Source organism: Erinaceus europaeus, chromosome X, assembly GCF_950295315.1.
Source record: "Erinaceus europaeus chromosome X, mEriEur2.1, whole genome shotgun sequence".
NCBI classification, from domain to species: Eukaryota; Metazoa; Chordata; class Mammalia; order Eulipotyphla; family Erinaceidae; genus Erinaceus; species Erinaceus europaeus.
The window spans coordinates 66265802-66278429 of record NC_080185.1 but is presented as its reverse complement, the minus strand read 5'-3'; positions in this window follow the sequence as shown (position 1 = coordinate 66278429).

Here is a 12628-nt window from a genome sequence, read left to right as displayed (position 1 = left end):
TTGTTTTTGATAGCTGCATAGTATTCCATTGTGTATATATACCACAGCTTTCTCAGCCACTCATCTGTTGTTGGGCACCTGGGTTGCTTCCAGGTTTTAGCTATTATGAATTGTGCTGCTACGAACATAGGAGTACACACCTCTTTTTGGTTGGGTGTTATGGAGTCCTTGGGGTATAACCCCAGGAGAGGAATTACTGGGTCATATGGAAGGTCCATGTCTAGCCTTCTGAGAGTTTTCCAGACTGCTCTCCACAGAGGCTGTACCAATTTACATTCCCACCAGCAATGTAAAAGGGTTCCTCTGTCCCCACATCCTCTCTAGCATTTGTTGCTGCTGTCCTTTTTCATGTATGCCATTCTTACAGGAGTGAGGTGGCATCTTAGTGTTGTCTTAATTTGCATTTCTCTGACAATCAGTGACCTAGAGCAGTTTTTAATATGTTTGTTACCCTTTTGGATCTCCTCTATAGTGAATGTTTTGTTCATATCCTCAGCCCATTTTTGGATGGGGACATTTGCTTTTTTGTTGCTAAGTTTGCTGAGCTCTTTATATATTTTGGTGATTAGTTTCTTGTCTGATGTGTGGCATGTGAAGATCTTCTCCCATTCTGTGAGGGGTCTCCTTGTTTGTTTAATAGTTTCTTTGGATGTGCAGAAGCTTTTCAATTCCATGTAGTCCTATTGGTTTGTTTCTTCTTTAGTCTTCCTTGAAATTGGGTTTGATTCATCAAAGATGTCCTTGAGGTATAGGTGGGAAACTGTTTTATCAATGTTTTCCTCTAAGTATTTGATTGTTTCTGGTCTGACATCTAGGTCTTTGATCCATTTGGAGTTGATTTTTGTTTCTGGTGAGATAAAGTGGTTCAATTTCATTCTTCTGCATGTTACAACCCAGTTTTCCCAGCACCATTTATTGAAGAGTCTCCTTTTGGCCATTTAATTCTTTGGGCCCCCTTATCAAAGATTAGATGTCCATAAGTGTGGGGTGGACTTTACTTTTCTTTCTGTTGAGTTCAAGTGGTTCAAATTCATTCTTCTGCATATTTCAACCCAGTTTTCCCAGTACCATTTATTGAAGAGACCTTCATTCCCATATTTAATAATTTGGGCCCTTTTACAAAAAATTAGATGTCCATACATGGGGGGCTTATGTCTAAGCTTTCATTTCTGTTCCACTGGTATATATATATATATATATATATATATATATATATATATATTTTTTTTTTTTTTTCTATACCAGGAAGTTTTGAAAATGATGGCCTTAATATAATTTGAGATCTGGGAGTGTGATGCCTACATTTCTGTTTCTTTTTTTCAAGATTGATTTGATGATTCAAGTTGTTTTCTGGTTCTAGATGAATGACTTTAATTTTTGTTCTATTTTCTTAAAGAAATTTGGTGGGACTTTGGTGGGTATTGTCTTAAATTTGTACATGGCTCTGAATAGTCATGGGAACAGTGTTAATATACACTCTTATTAACATATAATTGCTGGGAATACTGTGAGAACCATGTTGAGTGTGGTGAGGCTTTTCCCATTGAAAAATGGAAGACTGAGGAAACAAATCTCCCTGTCAGACTCCCTCTTGTTAAGGTAGAGCTGGGGAGAAAATACAGGTCCCAGTTTTCTCTTCCCTTTCATCCAGTCCCTGTCTCCAGAAACTCTGCATTTTTTCTCCTGCAGGTGCTTGGCACTCCTTAAAACATTAAGCCACCCCCCCTGCTTCACCCTACATTCCTTGAAACAATGGCTCACCCTTTTATTATCTACACATAAATGTTCTGCTTTGTCTAACAAATGACTTAAGGCCTCCTCCCTATTTCCCCGCAGGGTATTATTAATCCTACCAGTTAAACCTTTGGCAACAGTTGCTAAGGAAGTCCCTACCTTTCCCAGCCCCTTTTACCTTTCTCCACCACTTTCCTAACCATGTATGGTATTGTCAAGCCACTTCCATTTCTGACTTGGGGGCTTCCGGTTTCCAGCCAGGAGGAGCACACACCCTGACTGGGAGACTGATGCCTGCCCTTGCAGTTTTTGTGCCACATGGCTTAACCCAGTGTGCCACCACCTGACTCTGGGGCGCTCAGATGAATAAAGATTTGAAGGGCCTCACCTTCCACGAGCTCAGTTCCTGGGTCATCTCTCTCTCGCATCACTAGCCCAACATATAATCATATAAATCATTATTTAATTAATATGTGAGGGAAAATAGATTGAAACTCTCAAACTTTTTTTTATGCATAGACCCCAGTATATATTCCTTCAATATAAACACTTAAGGTTTCAGTCAGTAACATGATTGAATCATAACAGTGGGATCAAACTTTTAATATATTTCTAATAATGACTGCTTAATTGAAATATTAAATCACTTATAGTCTTAGACTAGCTAACTGAAGTAATTGCTTGTGTCACTATATAAGATACAGCTATATGTGAATAGCATTAAATATCATAAATCATGGTTAGGTCTTGTTTGATACAGCAAATCCTAACCATGAGAGTTTTCAAAATCATCCAAATTCCCTAATAAATTGGTTACAGTAACAGCTATCTATTATCTTCTGAAACTCTAAAACTGCAGGAACACTCATCATTCTCTATAAAACCCACATTTCACTCAGTCATGGAAACTCCAAGGTATGGCTTGTCTTTGTGAAAACTTCATTTGCTCCATACCATTTGGTACTGCATCTACTGAGCTCAACTAAATCAATGAAAACAGTACCATTTTGACACATTTCAGTTGGATTGTGTCCAGAGACACGAAATGTGGAATGTCAACCCTTCAGATCCAGCACTCTGCCACCAAGTTGCAGATTCTACCATGATGCCAACCTGACTTCTCTTGAAAGAGGACATTACCACTGTACCCTGGACCCCCACTTCTCCAGGGCCCCGTACCACTAGAGAAAAATAGGAAAAGAATGGTAGTATGAATCCACCTGCCAAAACCCATGATCAGTGGAGAAGTAATTTCAGTAGCCAGACCTTCTACCTTCTATACCCCATAATGACCCTGGGTCCATCTTCCCAGAAGAATAAAGAATAAGAAAGCTTTCAAAGGAGGGGATGGGTTATGGAACTCTGGTGATAGAAATTATGTGAATTGTACTCCTTTTATCCTATGGTCTTGTAGGTATTTTTATTTTATAAATGGATATCCATTTTTATTATATTATTTATTTCAATCCATGAGCTGGGATATCTTTCCACTTCTTTGTGTTGTTATCTATTTACTTGAATAGCAACTCATAATTTTCATTATACAAGTCTCTCACTTCTTTGGTTGTCAGGCTAGCATTGCGGGTGTTTCTTCCCATGAAAGTGCTCTCTGGGTTGGAGATAACTCAACCAGAGCCAACCTGGGCTGCTGCTTACTCAGCGACGTGGGAGAGAGAGCAGGAACTCGTGGTGGTGTGATAATACAATTCTTTATTGATGCAGATGCCCCAGAGTCAGGTGGAGCACAGTGGGTTTAGGCCACATGGAGCTAGCAAAATGTCCGCCTGCTCCTATGCATGCCAGCCCTTCTCCAGGTCTTCTCCAGGTCAGGGCATGGAAGAAAAAGAGAGTGAAACTGGAAACAGCAGTGGGCTTATAGGGTAAAAATGGACATGGCAAGTCAGGAACAGGATTGGCTAGGAAAGGGGATGGAGAAAACAAGGCACTCTGGGAAGGTAGAAAGCTTCCATAGCAGCTGTTGCAAAGTTCTAACCAGTGGGATTAACCAATACTCTGCAGGCAGGGCGTGTCTCAGGCAAATCAATGATTATGTAAATAGACCACAGCATCAAACAATGCAGGGGAGCTGGTGTAATGCCCAATATTAGGTTAGGTTTATTCCTAGATATTTTATTGATTTTGCTATGATAGTGAACAGGAGTCATTTCTGGATAGCAAGGCACATACACTACACAGTGCACTATCTCTGTAATTCAACCATACTATTTTTATACATTTTATAAATTTATTGTTACATATTCATTTTATTTAATTATTTTTCTCTGTTCTGCTCCATAAATCCAGTGTTTCACCTTGAGTCATATTTTATCTGTATTCTTATTAAAAAAACAGTATTTTAAAAATATTTTTATGTTTAGAATTATTTACCTCATTACATTTAATTTTGATTATGTATAATTTCTACAATGTACACTTCTTATGGACTGATTCTCAATTTTATAACCATATAATTATAAAAAATTCATTTTTATGCAGAAATTTTTCAATTGGCACAAAACCATTTTACCCACATCTGTGAATAATACCCAGTGTTAATATTAGGTTCTATCTCCACACCTTGTATTTTAGATAAAAAAATCCAAATATTTTAAAACTCTTTATCAGAGCTAAAATACAATATGTATATAAGCTTTCCTATTAGGCAAAAGGCACAAAACAAGAAATATGTACTATTTAACTCAACAAAACTCACCAGCTATAGCTAAAATATACACAAAAGCATCACAGTGTCATGTGGGTGCTTGCTGCACATTTGTCTGGGGTGAGAAGTGCTATGGGGAGGGAAACTAAACATGAAGAACTAGAGCTCTGTTAGAGGACTGCATCATTTTTCCCCTAGGCACAGAAGTAATCGAAAGGATACATAACACTGGTAGATAAAAGAAGATAAATTCTCAACTATTTTTTTTGCCTTTTCAGGTCTATTTTTTTATTTATTTGTTTATTTTATTTGCAGATTAGTGGTTTACAGTCAACAGTAAAATAAAATAATTTGTATATGCATAATATTTGTCAGTTTTCTACATAACAATAATTTGTATATGCATAATATTTCTCAGTTTTTACATAACAATTCAACCCCCACTAGGTCTTCCTCATGTTGAGGACCTGACCACCATCATGCTGAGGACCTGACCACCCCTGACCCCCGCAGGCCAGAGCCTTTTACTTTGGTGCAATACACCAACTGTAATCTCAGTTCTGCTTTCTGATTTCCCTTCTTTTTTTGTTTCTCAAATTCTGTCTGAGTGAGACCATCCTATATTCTTTCTTCTACTTCTGACTTATCTCACTTTACATGATTCCTTCAAGCACCATCCAAGATGAGGTGAATTCAATATTTTAAATAGATGAGTAGTATTCCATTGTTTATATAGCCCACAGCTTGATCAGTCACTCATCTGTTGTTGGACACCTGGGTTGCTTCCAGGTTTTGGCTATTATCAGCTATGCTGCTATGAACATAGCTATACACAGATCTTTTTGGATGGGTGTGTTGGGTTCCTCAGGATATATGCCCAGGAGAGAAATTGCAGAGTCATAGGGTAGGTCCATTTCGAGCCTTCTAAGAGTTCTCTAGACTGCTCTCCACAGAGGTTGGACTAATTTATAGTTCCACCAGCAGTGCAAGAGGTTTCCTTTGATCCATAACCTATCCAACATTTGTCGCTGCTACCTTTTCTGATGTATGACATTCTCACAGGAATGTAGTGATATTTCACTATTGTCTTTATTTGCATTTCTCTGACAATCAACAATTTGAAGTATTTTTTCATATGTTTGCTGTCCTTTTGGATCTCTTCTATGCAGAATATTCTATTCATATCCTCTCCCCACATTTGGATGGGGTCATTTGTTTTCTTGTTGCCAAAATTTGTGAGCTCTTTACATATATATTGGTTATGCCTCTTGTCTAAAATATGGGACATCTCATTTTTTTAAAAAAATATTTATTTACTTATTTTCCCTTTTGTTGCTCTTGTTGTTTTTATTGTTTTTGTAGTTATTATTGTTGGTAGATAGGACAGAGAGAAATGGATAAAGGAGGGGAAGAGGGGGGAGAGAAAGACACCTGCAGACCTGCTTCACCACCTGTGAAGTGACTCCCCTGCAGGTGGGGAGCCAGGGGCTTGAACCGGGATCCTTACACCAATCCTTGCACTTTGTACCATGTGCGCTTAGCCTGCTGTGCTACTGCCTGACTCACAAGTGGCATCTCATTTTTAAAAGGACATCCAAACTATTAAATGGAGAAAGGTGAGTGTATTCAACAAATGTTGTTGGGGCAATTGGGTTAAAATATGCAGAAGGTTGAAACTGAACCACTACATTTCACCACACACAAAAGTAAACTCCAGATGGATCAGGAACTCAGGTATTTGTTCAGAAACTACCAAATACTTAGGGGAAATATTGGCAGAATCCTTTTCTCTTTTTTTTCAAACAATAAGCATTTTATTACATACACATATTCAATATATATATTTTACAGACCTAAATTTAAAGTGAATTCATTACTATTTTCAACTTTTTCAGTTTTAATGTCCACTAAGGTAAACGTTGAAATATGTAACTCAAAAGCTCTTTGGTATCTTCAGTAGTTTTAAAGTGTCAAAACTTGGCAAGTAATGATTTATTTTAAAAATGATTTTATCTATTTACTTATAAGAGAGAGAAGTAGAACCAAAGCATAATTATTTTATTTTATTTTCTATTACCTTTATTTTTTGTTGGATAAAGACAGCCAGAAATCAAGAGGGAAGAGGAGATAGAGAGAGAAAGAGACAGAGAGACACCTGCAGCACTGCTTCATCACTTGCAAAACTCTTCCTCTGTAGGTGGAGACTGGGGACTCAAACCATGTTCCTTGCACATTGCAACATGTGTGCTCAAGCAGGTGCACCACCACTCAGTCCCAGAATTCTTTTCCATCTAAATTTTAAACGCATCTTCAATGACACATGTCCAATTGCAAGGAAGACAAAAAAAATTAATAAATAAAATGGATTACATCAAATTAAAAAGATTCTGCACAGCAAAAGAAACTGATACCCAAACAAAGAGACAGAATAGATCTTTATATGCCATACATCAGACAAAAGGCTAATAACCAAAATGTATAAATGGCTCACCAAACTCAGCAAAAAATTCATTCAAAAGCGGAGAGAGGATATGAACAGAATATTCATCAAAGAAGGCATTCAAAGAGACACCATACATATGAAAAAAATGCTCCATATCACTTATATTTAGAAAAATGGAAATAGGGAGTCGGGCTGTAGCACAGCGGGTTAAGCGCAGGTGGCGCAAAGCACAAGGACAGGCATAAGGATCCCGATTCGAACCCCGGCTCCCCACCTGCAGGGGAGTCGCTTCACAGGCGGTGAAGCAGGTCTGCAGGTGTCTATCTTTCTCTCCCCCTCTCTGTCTTCCCCTCCTCTCTCCATTTCTCTCCGTCCTATCCAACAACGACGACAACAACAATAACTACAACAATAAAAAAACAACAAGGGCAACAAAAGGGAATAAATAAATAAAATAAAAATAAATAAAAAAATAAAAGAAAAATGGAAATAAAGATATCAATAAGATATTACCCTACATAATGATGGAAGAGGACCTGGCTGGGGGTGATAATGTTTTGTAGAAAACTGAAAAAAATTACATATATATAAACAACTGCATTTATTATAAACCATTAATCCCCCAATAAAACATTGTTCTAATGTCTAATGGTGTGTATATTTTCTTATAGATAGTCATTCTTGTTCACTATCAGTTTATTTCGGCATCTGACAAGTGGGTTACCTTTGCTTCCTTTTACAGAGATATTATAGGAGGCTTCTGTTTATGCTGTTATGCAGTAAATCTAATATCTTTGCAGAGCGTATAAACTCAATTTTATTTCCTTATTCAGTAAACATTCAAGGATAAGCTCAGATTTTAGCAGTCTTTTTTAAAAAATTATTTTGTTGCTATTTTCTTTTTCCTCTCCAGTCTTCTCCTCTGGTCAATGACAGCTTCTTCTTCTAGCGTTTGTCCTTCTTCCGTAGCCAGTCAACAGGTCAGGTTGAAAGCTGTCAGGAGCTGCTTGTTGCTGGCTTTGAAAGTGACTGGGATACATGTGGATTCAGTCGGCTAGGAAGGATCGTCAGTTTCCCCAATGAATGGGTACTCACGGGATGCACCTACAGAGCCATGTCTCCAGTCCCAGTGCAGAGTTTGCACTGTCTTTTTCCACTGCATTTAGTTACTCTTGGCCTAGGTCACAAATCTGTTCAACCTTCAGTGACATCATTTATGTTTGTCCTGAGGTCTGAATCATCCAAATAGGAATCAATGCCTTTTAGGTATCCCTTTATTTGTAGTCTTACTTTTAAATAGTTATTCTTAGACCCTAATAAGTTAGTTTAGTTTTTTTTTTATTATTCTTTTTTCTTTTTTTTTAATTTATTTTATTTATTTATTCCCTTTTGTTGCCCTTGTTGTTTTATTGTTGTAGTTATTATTGTTGTCATTGTTGTTGGATAGGACAGAGAGAAATGGAGAGAGGAGGGGAAGACAGAGAGGAGGAGAGAAAGATAGACACCTGCAGACCTGCTTCACCGCCTGTGAAGCGACTCCCCTGCAGGTGGGGAGCTGGGGTTCGAACCGGGATCCTTATGCCGGTCTTTGTGCTTTGCGCCACCTGCGCTTAACCCGCTGTGCTACAGCCCGACTCCCTCTTTTTTCTTTATTGATTTATTGGATAGAGACAGCAAGAAACTGAGAGGAGGCTGAGATAGAAAGATAGAGAAGCAGAGGGGCACCTGCAGCACTGTTTCACCACCACAAAGCTTTTCTCCTGCAGGTGGGAAGTGGGCACATGAACCCAGCTCCTTGAACATTGTAACATGTGCACTCAAACATGTGCACCACCACAGGCCCTATTCAGTTGTTTTTGGATCTGCCATTCTTTGAGTTTAGAATGCTCAAATATATTTTCCCCCCACAAGATACTTAAATTAAAAGCATTCTAATATATCTCATAAATACATTGGGCTAACTTGGGGATATGATTTCAGATACCAAGGTCTTCAAAATGTATCAAAATACAGCCCTTTCCTTACATTAATTGCCCCCATAGTACATTTTCTTTCAAAAATATATACCATATATAAGGACCAGAATGATAGTACAGGAATATAGTCAGATAATTGCATGGAATAAAATGTCCACTAGTCACAGGTATTGACTGAATGCCTCACCAAACCTATTGAGGAAGTTGTAGCTCTTATCCCATCAGAATTGACAGTTGAAATAGAGTAGGAAAGTTTTCCTGTTGGGCTAGCAACACGAGAGAGAGATAACCCAGGGACCAAGCTCGTGGCAGCAAGGCCATTCAAATCTTTATTCATCTGAACACCCCAGAGTCAGGTGGTAGCACAACTGCTTAAGCCACATGGCACAAACCTCAATGGCCAGCTCAGCCTCCCATTCTGAGGGCTCATGTGATCCTCCAGCAAACTGGAAGCCCCCCCTCCCCCCAGTCACAAATGGAAGTGGCTTGGCAATACCATACATGGTTAGGAAAGGGGTGGAGAAAAGTAGAAGGGGCTGGGAAGGTAGGGACTTCCTTAGCAACTGTTGCTAGGGGTTTAACTGGTAGGATTAATAATACCCTGCAGTCTTGAGGGTTGGAAAAGAATATATTAAATGAGCAGAAGATTGATATGTAGATAATAAAAGGATGGACAATAGTATCAAGGAATGCAGGGTGGAACAGGGGGAGCTGGGTTAATGTTTTAAGAAATGCCAGGCTCCTGGAGGCTGAAAAATGAAGGGTTTCTGGAGACAGGGAGGGGCTGACAGGGAGGCAAATAACTGAGTCCATGCCTCTTCCAAGCTCTACCTCACAGAAGGAGTCTTATAAGATTTGTTTCCTCAGTTCCACATTTTTCAATGGGAAAAGCCTCACCACCCTCAACCTATTTCTCACAGTATACACAGCGTTTGCCCACCAAATATTTCAGACTAATCACAAAATCCTGTGTTTCAATATTTTGTGCTAAGGAATTTTTAAAATTTATTTAGATGTTTTTCAGACCTTCAGTTATCCCAAATGCATAACTCCATCTGTCCCTGATTTTTTCACAGGAAAGAAGATACTACAATAACAGAACACTCCCCCTCCCATGATATGGCACTCTCTTATGGTGCTGAGACTTGGACTTGGTTTAAACAAGTGACAAAACACATGCCCTAACCTAAGGACTTTTAGGCACAAAACTATTATTTAACAAAATGTGCAGCATGAATAATGGGTATATTCTCATAAAGCATTCTCCTCCATACCTCACCTTATGTACATTTGTTTCTTTGCTTGTTTTTTAATAACATCAGGTGGGAGATGGTACTAGAGATTTCTTGATTGGGTATTTGATTCTTTTGATATCTCTTTTGATTTTCTTTCTAAGAATTTTCAGCCATAGAATTCATTTATAGCCACAGATAAGTAGAAATAACAGCTCTGAATACTTGATGGAGAATAGATATATCTTCAGTGGCTTCCATGGAACTTTTTTCTGATTAATTTTCTTAAGAATGAGGGGCAATATAATCAGTTTTCTTGTGAATGCAAAATGAGCTGGAGTTGGTGTATTGCACCAAAGTAAAAGACTTTGTGGTGGGTGGTGGTGGTGGGGGGAGTACAGGTCCTGGAAAAGGATGACAGAGGACCTAGTGGGGATTGTATTGTTATGTGGAAAACTGAGAAATGTTATGCATGTACAAATTATTGAATTTACTGTCAACTGTAAAACATTAATCCCCCAATAAAGAAATTTTTTAAAAGAGAGAATGCAAAATGAAATATTGAGAAAACTGAAATCTCATCTAAGAGGCTAGACAATTAAACAAGTTTGGAGAGATTTTTCTGATTCTCAGGCATCACTAAGTGTGTATTATTAGAGATCCTGGGTCATAAATTTCAAGAGTTTTCCTATTTTTTTTTTGAGAGAAAGTGAGAGACAAACAGGGAGAGACACCTAGAACATTGCTACACTGTTGTGAAGCTTTCCCAGTGGAGATGAGAAATGAGTGTGAGAATCCAGGTCCTGGAGCACAGTAACGTGTGCTTTACTGGGTGAGTCACCACCTGGTCTTGACCCAGTTTAACCATAATTACTTACTGAAGACCCCATTTCCAGATACAGTCACAGTTAGTGTTAGGATTTTTCAGCACAGGGTAGGGAACATATAATCCAGTTCATAAAAGTTAGACAAGGGTAAAGTAATTTTTTTGCCAAAAAAAAAAATTGTGAAAAAGGGCAGGGAGTATGATCCTATACTACATGCAAGTTAATTATTATATTGGTACATCATGGATTATAATGCAAAAGGAAAGAGAAATTCTATACCCCTGTTGAAATATAATTTTGTAAATCAATATTAAATTAATAATAAAGTTTAAAAATTAAAATTACAATGATATAGATACTACCTTCACCAAATTGCTCTAAGGTTGAGCATTGATCATACTCTGACATGCTAATCCCATAGTGCCAATCAATGCACGATTCAGACTTAGGCTTCTTCAGTGGAGATTTTACACTGTTATAAATACAATTTATAATGCCATGCTATTCTTTTTAATTAAATTAATAGCTTATATTATTTAACAATTATGGAGCATTTACAATGAGTAAGAGAGTAGGACTGCAGTGACAAATTATAAACACAAAAATCATAAACAATTTGATAAAAAGAGTGTGAACTAGTACTTATTGCAATGACATCCTTATTTTTAGAAATATGCATTTCAATTCATTGTAATTAGGCAAGCATTGAAATCCATAAAAACCTCTTTTGCATTCAGCATAATGAGTTCTCAAATCAAACAAACAATAATAGCAGCCATAAGAAGAAAATGTTAGGTAAATGTGTGGTAGCACAGTGGGTTAAGCACAGGTGGCACAAAGCACAAGGGCCATGATAGGGATCCTACCTGCAGGGGAGTCACTTCACAGGTGGTGAAGCAGGTCTGCAAGTGTCTATCTTTCTCTTCCCCTCCTCTCTCCATTTCTTTCTGTCCTATCCAACAACAACAATGACAACAAGAGTAACCACAACAATAAAACAAAAAATTGAATAAATAAATATTTTTTAAAAAATAGATCAAGAGGGAGTCGGGCTGTAGCACAGCGGGTTAAGCGCAGGTGGCGCAAAGCACAAGGACCGGCATAAGGATCCTGGTTCGAACCCAAGCTCCCCACCTGCAGGGGAGTCCCTTCACAGGCGGTGAAGCAGGTCTGCAGGTGTATATCTTTCTCTCCTCCTCTCTGTATTCCCCTCCTCTCTCCATTTCTCTCTGCCCTATCCAACAACAACAACAACAATAATAACTACAACAATAAAAAAACAACAAGGGCAGCAAAAGGGAATAAATAAATAAAATAAAATATTTTTTAAAATAGATCAAGAAACAACCCTTTAAAAAAATAAAGAATAAAATGTTGTCATCTCTCCATCATGACATTGTAGCTTATAGTAACCCCCACATATTATCTCCAAAAATTTCTAGAACATATTTCTCTCTTTTTAAAAATTTTTTATTTATAAAAGGAAACACTGACAAAAACCATAGGATAAGAGGGTATAGCTTCACACAATTCCTACACCAGACCTCCTTATACCAACTCTTTCCCTGATAGCTTTCCTATTTTTTAACCCTCTGCCTGACATCTCTATACACAGTCTGAGATGAAGCATGCTGAGATGGTACTTGTTGCATTGATTAGGTTGGAATCAGTGGATTCAATATCATTTGGCCTGACTTCAGAGAAGCATGAAGGGAAGTGAGCCCCACCCCAGAGTTTCCAGGATTGGGAGAAAA